This window comes from Orycteropus afer, unplaced genomic scaffold (genome assembly GCF_000298275.1).
Source record: "Orycteropus afer afer isolate SDZICR_OR568_19922 unplaced genomic scaffold, OryAfe1.0 scaffold00105, whole genome shotgun sequence".
Taxonomy (NCBI): domain Eukaryota; kingdom Metazoa; phylum Chordata; class Mammalia; order Tubulidentata; family Orycteropodidae; genus Orycteropus; species Orycteropus afer.
Window position 1 is genome coordinate 6,990,662 of NW_006921692.1, and position 9,865 is coordinate 7,000,526.

Sequence of the window (9,865 nt, forward strand, 5' to 3'; positions counted from 1 at the left end):
AACAAAAGAGGGGCAGGCCTTCAGCAAGATGGATTGACACGGTGGCTGCGATGATGGGCTCAAGTATAGCAGGGATTGTGGGGCTGGCGCGGGATCGGGCAGTGTTTTGTTCTGTTGTGAATGGGTTAGCTATGAGTCGGAAACGACTTGACAGCACTTAACAACAACAACTAAAAAACAAAAAAAACCCTCACCACTGTGGAGTCAGATCTGACTTATAGCAACCCCTCCTTGGGTTTCTGAGTCGGTATCACTATGGAAGTAGATTGTCCAACCTTTCTTCTGAGAAGTAGCTGGTGGGCTTGAACTGCCAGCCTTCTGGTTAGTAGTCAAATGCCTTAGGCACTAAGCCACCAGAGCTCATTCTAAAGCTACTGTTGTTGTTGTTATGTGTTGTTGAGTGGAACCTGACTCATAACGACCCTTTCTTGGGTTTCCAAGGAGGTATCACTATGGAAGTAGATTGCCCAACCTTTCTTCTGAGGAGTGGCTGGTGGATTTGAACCTCCAGCTTTCTGGTTAGCAGTCAAGTTCCCTAGGCATTATGCTACCAGAACTCCTTCTAAAGCTACTAGAGAGTTGGTTTTGTTAAAGGCAGCTGTTCCAGTAATAACATGCAAGTTGGTAATGAGAGAAGTAAACACATATTCAAATATTCACATGCCTTCTGAATGTGTTTCAGAATAGGGAAGAACAAAAACAAATGAACAAACAAAAAAACTAAGCCAATTGCTTTCCATTTGGTTCTGACTCATGGGGACACCGTGTGTGTCGGGGTAGAACTATGCTCTATAGGATTTTCTATAGCTGGTATTTCCAGGAGTAGATTGCGAGACTATTCTTCTGAGGCACCTTTGGATGGATTTAATTTTTGACTTTTCCATTAGTAGTCAAGTTCATTAACCTCTTGCACCACACAAGGACTCAGAGTATGGAAGAGGACAATCACAGCTGTAAACAGTGATAACAAAATTGTGCTCAGAGGAGCACTGTCGGCTAATCCTAGTTGTTGTTGATATAAGCTGTTTTTGCTGTAACTTAAAATTGAGTCCATTTACTACACTTGAATCTTTTCATGTCATCTTTAGTTTTAATTCTAATCATCAGTATCATCCTCTAGAAAATGATTCTAGAAACAAAAGTTCCATCTAACTATTCAACTAAAAGATTGTTGTTAGTTGCCATAGAGTCAGTTCCAACTCACGGTAACCCCGTGTGCAATAAAATGAAACACTACCTGGTCCTATGCTATCCTCAGTCATTGCACATGTTTGAGCCCACTGTGGCAACCACTGTGTCAACCCATCACATGGAAGACTTTCCTCATTTTTTCTGACCTATAGTTTACCAAGCATTATGTGCTTTTCCAGGGACTGGTCCTGCCTGATAACATGTCCAAAGTACATGAGATGAAGTCTCACCATTCTCACTTCTAAAGAGCATTATGGCTGTACTTCTTACAAGACAGATTTGTTCATTCTTCTGGCAGTCCATAGTATATTTAATATTCTTTGCTAACACCATAATCCAAAGGCATCAATTCTTCTTCGGTCTTCCTTATTCATTATCCGGTTTTCACAAGTACATGAGGCAATTGGTAATACCATGACTTGGGTCAGGTAACCCTAGTCTTCAAGGTGACATCTTCGCTTTTTAACACTTTAAAGAGGTTTTCTTGCAGCAGATTTGCCCAATCTAATATGCTGCTTCATGGGAGTTGATTGTGGGCCCAAATAAAATGAAATCCTTTTATCATGATGCAATATTAACAAATATCTCCATTTATTATGATGTTTCTTATCAGTCCAGTTTTGAGGACTTTTGTTTTCTTTATGTTGAGGTGCAATCCATACTGAAGGCTGTAGTCTGTGTTTTCTTCATTAAGTGCTTCAAGTCATCTTCACTTTTTGCAAACAAAGTAGTTTCATCTGCATATTGCTGATTATTAATGAGTCTTCATCCAATCCTGAAGCTGAATTATTCTTCATATAGTCCAGCATGTTGCATTATTTATTCAGCATATAGTTTGAATAAGTATAATAAAAGGATACAACCCTAATGCACAGCATTCTTGATTTTAAACCATGCAGTATCCCCTTGTTCCATTCAAATGACTGCCTCTTTGGTCTATGTATAGGTTCTGCATGAGCACAATTAAGTGTTCTGAAATTCCCATTATACACAATGTTATCCATAATTTGCTATGATCCATACAATCTAATGTCTGTACATAGTTAATAAAACACAGATAAATATCTTTCTGGTATTCCCTGCTTTCAGCCAAGATCCATCTGACATCAGCAATTATATCTCTTGTTCCCTGTCCTCTTCTGAATGCAGCTTGGATTTCTGGCAATTCCCTGTCTATATACCACTGCAACTGTTTTTAAATTATCTTTGGCAAAATTTCACTTGCCTGTGATATTAATGATATTGTCATATAATATGCACATTCCATTGGCTCATCTTTCTTTGGAATGGGTACATGTATGGATCTCTTCCAGTCGGTTGGCCAGGTAGCTGTCTTCCAAATTTCCTGGCACAGACAAGTGAATGCTTCGAGTGTAGTGTATGTCAGTTGGTACATCTCAACTAGTATTGCATCAATTTCTGGAGCCTTATTTTTGGTAAATGCCTTCAATACAGCTTGGACTTCTTCTCTCAGTATCATAGGTTCTTAATCATATGCTACCTCCTGAAATGGCTGAACATCCACCAATTCTTTTTGGTACAGTGACTCTAAGTATTTCTTTCTTCCTTTATTATTATTTTTTTTAAATGCTTCCTGTGTCATTCAATATTTTGTCCATAGAATTTTTCAATATTGCAACTCAAGGCTTGATTTTTTTTGTTCTTTCAGCTTCAGAAATGTTGAACATGTCCTTCTCTTTTGGTTTTATAACTCCAGGTCTTTGCATATTTCATTATATAACTTTGTCTTTTTGAGCCACTCCTTGAAATCTGTGTAACTATTTTGCTTCATCATTTCTTCCAGTTGCTATATCTATTCTCCATTCCAGAGGTTCAGACTCTTTTCTGACATTCATTTTACTCTTTTTTTTTTTTTAATGTCCTTTTAATGACCATTTTCTTTCTTCATATATGATGCTCCTGATGTCATCACACAACTTTTCTGGTCATTAGTGTTCAGTCCATTAAATCTATTCTTGAGATGATGTCTAAATTCAGATGGGATATACCCAAGGTCATGCGTTGGCTTTGTGGACTTGTTCTAATTTTCTTCAGCTTCATCTTGAACTTTCCTAACAGCAATTGATGATCTCTTCTGCAGTCAGCCTCTGGTCTTGTTCTGCCTGATGATCTTGAGCTTCTGTATCGTTTCTTTCCATAGATATAGTCAATTTGATTCCTGTGTATTCTATTCGGCAGATCCACGTGTATAGTCACTGGTTATATTGTTGAAAAAAGGTACTTGCAATGAATAGATCGATGGTCTTGCCAAATTCTGTCATGTGATTTCTGTCATTGTTTCTATCACCAAGGGCATATTTTCCCACTACTGATCTTTCTTCTTTGTTTCTAATTTTCACATACCAATCACTAATAGTTATCAATGAAGGTTAATCACATATTTGATCAATTTCAGACTGCAACTTTTTGTAAAAGTCTCTAATTTCTACATCTTTGTGTTAGTAGCGGGTGCTTAAATTTGAATAATAGTCTTATTACTGGCTTTCCTTGTAGAAGTATGGGTATTATCCTATCAGTGACATCATTCTACTTCAGGATATATCTTGAAGTGTATCTTTTGACAATGAATGCAACCCCATTCCTCTTCAATTTGTCTTTCCTGGCATATTAGAGGACATATTTGTCCAATTCAAATGGTCAATACTAATTCAGCTCACTAATGCCTAAGATACTAATCTCTATTTATTCCATTTAATTTCTAATGACTTCCAATTTTCTTAAATTCATACTTTGTTTATTCCATGTTCCAATTATTAATGGATGTTTTCAGCTGTTTCTTCTCATTTTGAGTCTTGCCACATCAGCAAATGAAGGTCCTGAAAGCTTTCCTCCTTCCACGTTATTAAGATTGACCCTGCTTTGAGGAAGTGCCTCTTCCTCAGTCATGTTTTGAGTGCCTTCCAACCTGAGGGGCCCATATTCCAGCACTGTATAAGACAATGTTCTGCTGCTATTCATAAACTTTTCACTGAAGAATTTTTTTACAAGTAGATTAATAAGTCCCTTTTCCTAGTCTATCTTAGTCTGGAAGCTGTGTTGAAATGCTTCCACTAAGTATGATCCTTCTGGGACTTGAAATACTGGTCCATAGCTTCCAGCATCACAGCAACATGCAAGCTACCACAGTATGATAAACTGTCAGACAACTGGTGGAAAACTACTGAAAAAACTACTTCTAAAAGAATAGCTAGTAAAATCCCCACCTAATCCCAAACCCACTGCTATTGAGTTAATTCTGTTTATATCGAACCTATGGGACAGCTTAGAACTGCCTCATAGGATTTTCAAGGTTGTAAATGTTTGTGGAAGCAGACTGCCACTTCTTTCTCCTGTGGAGCATCTGATAAATTCAAAACCCTGACCTTTTGGTTAATAGCTGAACACTTTAACCACGGTACCACCAGTACCCCTGTTTTGTAAAATAAGCACTAGGAATTTCCTTTGGATAAATTCTTAAGTAAAGGTATAAAGGTTGCAAATCAAGGGACATAGATGTCACATTTTAGCTTTCTTAGGCCTTCTATGAGACTGGGAAAAAAGTCTACCTTATTTGTACTACAATTTTCTCACTTAAAAAAGGGCAGAGGAGTAAATATGCTACTATTTATGATTTTAATATTCCCTCAGCAAGAAGTGCCTTGTGAGAATCAGCTTTGCTATTATCAATTTCTTCCATAAATCATGCCAGATTGCATTGATGGAGGCATCTACCATTTTCTTGCTTAAGTTCATTGTGACATACTTAAGCTTCATGTTTTTTGGTGCACTTTGAAGATTTTAAGAAATTGGCTATTTCTTCTAAATAAACTGATCTACTATCTACCACCCTTTAAATAATATGATTTAGAAAAAAAATGCATTCACAACTTTTGTCATTCCTGCTATAATTTTATTTAGTAAACATGTCCACAATAAGAAGTGCTGCCCTGTGAATCTGATCAGTCCAGTAGGTCTGCCATAAAGAGAAGATCACCTTCTTGATTTATAACACAAATGAATTGGTGCTGCTTTCATACTGACTCTGATTTCTGATGAAAATGAATCTACTGATGGTAAGGAAAAGGAAAGAAAAGAAATACCTTTCAGTGACCACCAGTTCTACGATCATGGATTAAGGCAGTAAAACATTTTCTTTTCCAGATACAGTCTTTTAAAATGAGATTCTGTTCAGTAGTGTTACAGAAGTATAATATAAATTGGAGGCCCTGGCTTTTAAACTTTGGTTCTCTCTCCAGTCAAGCAGCATAAGTGAGTGCCTTATCATAACATAGGAATAATGACATCTCAAGGTCTGTGTGCTGCATTCACAAGCAAGGAAAGTCCCAGAGTGGGGTTGACTCAGCAGTACCTGATCAGGCTTCTCAATGCACTGATGAATACCATTGCGCTTAGGCAGGGGTAGATTAGCCAACAAGCAAAGTAATCATGGGTTTAATTGTTCTTCCTTACCAATCTGTGGTGAACAATTTCACATAGGTTTCACCAGTGTGGTGAAAACCATGTGCAACTGTTCACTATAGATTAGTAAGTAAGCACAATTTTGCTTATTGGGTAATCTGTCAGTGCCCCTAGGAATTAAATATAGAGGTGTCTGGAGCTTGTGTAAAGTTCTCAGTGCCATTTAAAAAAAGGTACTTGGAGAAAGGATAGGCTGATTTTTAATTTTAATGTTTTACTCATAGGTTTGAGCACATTTATGATTTGCTTTGCAAAATGTCAACAGACATCCCAAGTGGATAACATTTTAAAAAGATTGAATTTCCTGGATTTACTCTAATATTATCTAAAAAATGTGGTTATCAATGCCTACAGATTTATTAGTTAAGACAACCCATTCAAATGGTTATTAAAACAAAACCCAACAAAACTCCGATATATTCCTCATTGTCCCAAATTCTCATAGAATTTCAATTCTAAAGGTTTCATTTTAGTTCTGAGGCATTTCGAAGTGTTCTAAATGGTATTCCTATCTATAAGTGACCACAGGTTATACTGCAAAAGAATGACCTGTTACTTACTGGTACTAGTGTTCTTTTTGTATAATAAATAAATAACAACATACCTGTGTAGGAGTTCCTGGGTAATGGAAATGGTTAAGTGCACTACTAGCCCAAAGACTGGTGGTTCAAATCCACACAGAAGCACCTTGGAAGACAGGCCTGGTGATTTGCTTCCAAAAGATCACAGCCTTGAAAAGCTTATGGAACAGTTCTCAGTAGCACATGAGATCATCAGGAGTCAGAATCAACTCAGTGACAGCAACAGCAATGTACATTTGTATATTATGTATATAATAATTGACAAAGTACTTTCAGTCAAATTATCTCACAACTTTATAAGATAGATTGCCCATGACAGTCTATACTGGAGGATGCTGAGGTTCAGAAATATTGGAATAGCTAACATTTTATTGAGTGCTTACTTTGTGCCAGGCATTGTCCTAAGTACTGTTGTTGTTGTTGCTGTTTTGCCATCGAGTCGGCCCCGACTCATAGCGACCCCTCCTTGGGTTTCCGAGGCAGTATCACTACGGAAGTAGGATTGCCCAACCTTCCTTCTGAGGAGTGGCTGGTGGGTTTGAACCGCCAGCCTTCTGGTGAGTAGTCAAGTGCCTTAGGCACTATGCTACCAGAGCTCCTAAGTACTACACATGTTTAATTCCTTTGATCTACACAAGAGACATATGAAGAGTATACTATTCCTGTCATCTTCACTTTACAGATTAGATAAATCACTTGGTTACAAAGTGGTAAAGTAACCTATCCAAAACTACAAGGCAAGTAAAATAGTGAAGTCAGGATAAGAATTCTTCTGGTTTGGTTCCAGACCCAAGGGCTTAACCATCACACCTCTCTGTCAGTCCAGGTTCAGCAACTTGCCCCAGGAAATTTGGCTACTAGATATTGGACTCTAAGTTAGAACATGGGTATTCTGATTCCTGTTGTTAGGTGTCATTGGGTTGGCTCTGATTCATAGCAATCCTATGTACACAGAACGAAACACTGCCCGATCCTGTGCCAGACTCACTATCCTTGCTATACTTGACCCCATCATTGCACCTACTGTGTGAATACATCTCGTTGGCAGCCTGTCACTTTTTCATTGATCCTCCACTTTACCAAGCATGATATCCTTTTCCAGGGAATGATCACTTCTGACAACATGACCAAAGTAGGTGAAATGAAGTCTAGCCATTTTCATTTCCAAGGAGCATTCTGCTAACTGCACTTCTTCTAGGACAGATTTGTTCTTCTGGCAGCCCAGGGTACTTTCAGTATTCTTCACCAATACCACAACTCATAAACATCAACTCTTCCTCAGTCTTCCCTATTCATTGTTCAGCTTTCACATGCACATGAGGTGATTGAAAATACATTGGCTTGGGTTAGGTGCACCTTAGTCAGACATCTTTGCACTTTAGCACTTTAAAGACCTCTCTTACAGCAGATTTGCCAAGTGCAATACTTTGATTTCTTGACTGCTTCTTCCATTGGTGTTGATTATGGGACCAAGTAATATGAAATTTTGACAACTTCAATCTTCTCTCCATTTATCGTGATGCTGCTTATTGGTCCAGTTATGAGGATTTTTGTTTTCTTTATGTTGAGGTGTAATCCATGCAGCAATAAATGCTTGGAATCATCTTCACTTTTGGCAAGAAAAGTTGTGTCATCTGCATATCTCAGGTTGTTAATGAGTCTTCCTCCAATCCTGATGCCATGTTCTTTTTCATATAGTCCAGCTTCTTGGATTATTTGCTCAGCATACAGATTGAATAAGAATGGTGAAATGACACAACCCTGACACACTCCCTTCCTGATTTTAAACCATGCAGTGTCTCCTTGTTCTGCTTGAATGACAGCCTCCTGGTCTATGTATAGGTTCCTAATGAGCAATATTAAGTGTTCTGGAATCCCCATTCTTCTCAATATTATCCATAATTTGTTATGATCCACACAAAAGAATGTTTTTGTATAGTCAATAAAACACAAGTAAACATCTTTCTGGTATTCTTTGTTTTCAGCCAAGATCCATCTGACATCAGCAATGATATCTCTCATTCCATGTCCTCTTCTGAATCCAGCTTGCATTTCTGGAAGTTCATGGTCAATATACTGCTGCAACCATTTTTAAATTATCTCTAGCAAAATTTTACTTGTGTGTGATATTAATGATATTGTTAGATAATTTCCACATTTTGTGGGATCACCTTTCTTTGGAATGGGTAAAAATATTGTTCTCTTCCAATCAATTGGACAGGTAGCTGTCTTCCAAGTTTTTTTTGGCATCACCGAGTAAATGCCTCCAGTGCAGCATCCGTTTATTGAAACATCTCAATGAGTATTCCATCAATTCCTGGAGCCTTGCTCTTTGCCAATTCCTTCAGTGCAGCTTGGACTTCTTCCTTCAATACCATTGGTTCTTGATCATATGCCACCTCCTGAAATGGATTAACATTGACCAATTCTTTTTGGTACAGTGACTCTGTGTATTCCTTCCATCTTCTTTTGATGTTCCTGCATCATTCAATATTTTTCCAATAAAAACTTTCAGTATTGCAACTCAAGGCTTGGATTTTTGTTTTTAATTCTTTCAACTTGAGAAATGCCAAGCTTGTTCTTCCTTTTGGTTTTCTAACTCTAGGTCTTTGTGCTTTTCATTATAATAATTCACTGTGTCTTCTTAAGCTTCTCTTTAAAATCTTCTGTTCAATTCTTTTATCTTGTTATTTCTTCCATTTGCTTTAGCTACTCTCCATGCAAAAGCAAGTTTCAGAGTGTCTTCTGACATCCATTTTGGTCTTTTCTTCCTTTCTTGTCTTTTTAATGATTTTTTGCTTTCTTCATGGATGATGTTCTTGATGTCATCCCACATTTCCTCTAGTTTTTGGTCATTGGTGTTCAATTAATCAAATCTATTCTTTTGATGGTCTCTAAATTCAGGAGGGATATAAACAAGGTCATATTTTGGCTTTTGTGGACTTCTTTTAATTTTCCTCAGCTTCAACTTGAACTTGCATATGAGCAGTTGATGGTCTGTTCCACACTCAGCTCCTTGTTTGGCTGAAGATATTGAGCTTCTCCATCTCCACTTTGCACAGATGTTGTCAATCTGATACCTGTGTACTCCATCTGGCATGGTCCATGTGTATAGCTGCAGTTTATGTTATCAAGAAAAGATATTTGAAATGAATAAGTCATTGGTTTTGCAAAATTCTATCATTCTATTTCCAGCATCATTTCTATCAGCAAGGTCATATCTTCCAGCTGTCGGTGATTCTTCTTTGTTTCCAACTTTTGCATTCCGATCACCCATAGTAATCAATACATCTTGTTTGCATGTTTAGTCAATTTCACACCACAGAAGTTGGTAAAAATCTTCACCAGCTTCTCTGTGGGAGGAAGACAAGGAAATCTACTCTGGTAGAGATTTACCAATATTTAATCACCAATTAAATATAAACACAAACATCTCACAATGCCCAGAGACAACAGAGCATCACAGTCCACACAAAGAAGCAAGATAAAGCAGGAGAAACAAGAGACCAGGATACAGACCCAAAACACATCCCTGAGGAAGGCACAACATTGGAACTGCCTGATAAGGAATTCAAAAGAATTATATTTAGGTATCTTCAAAGAATTGAGAGATA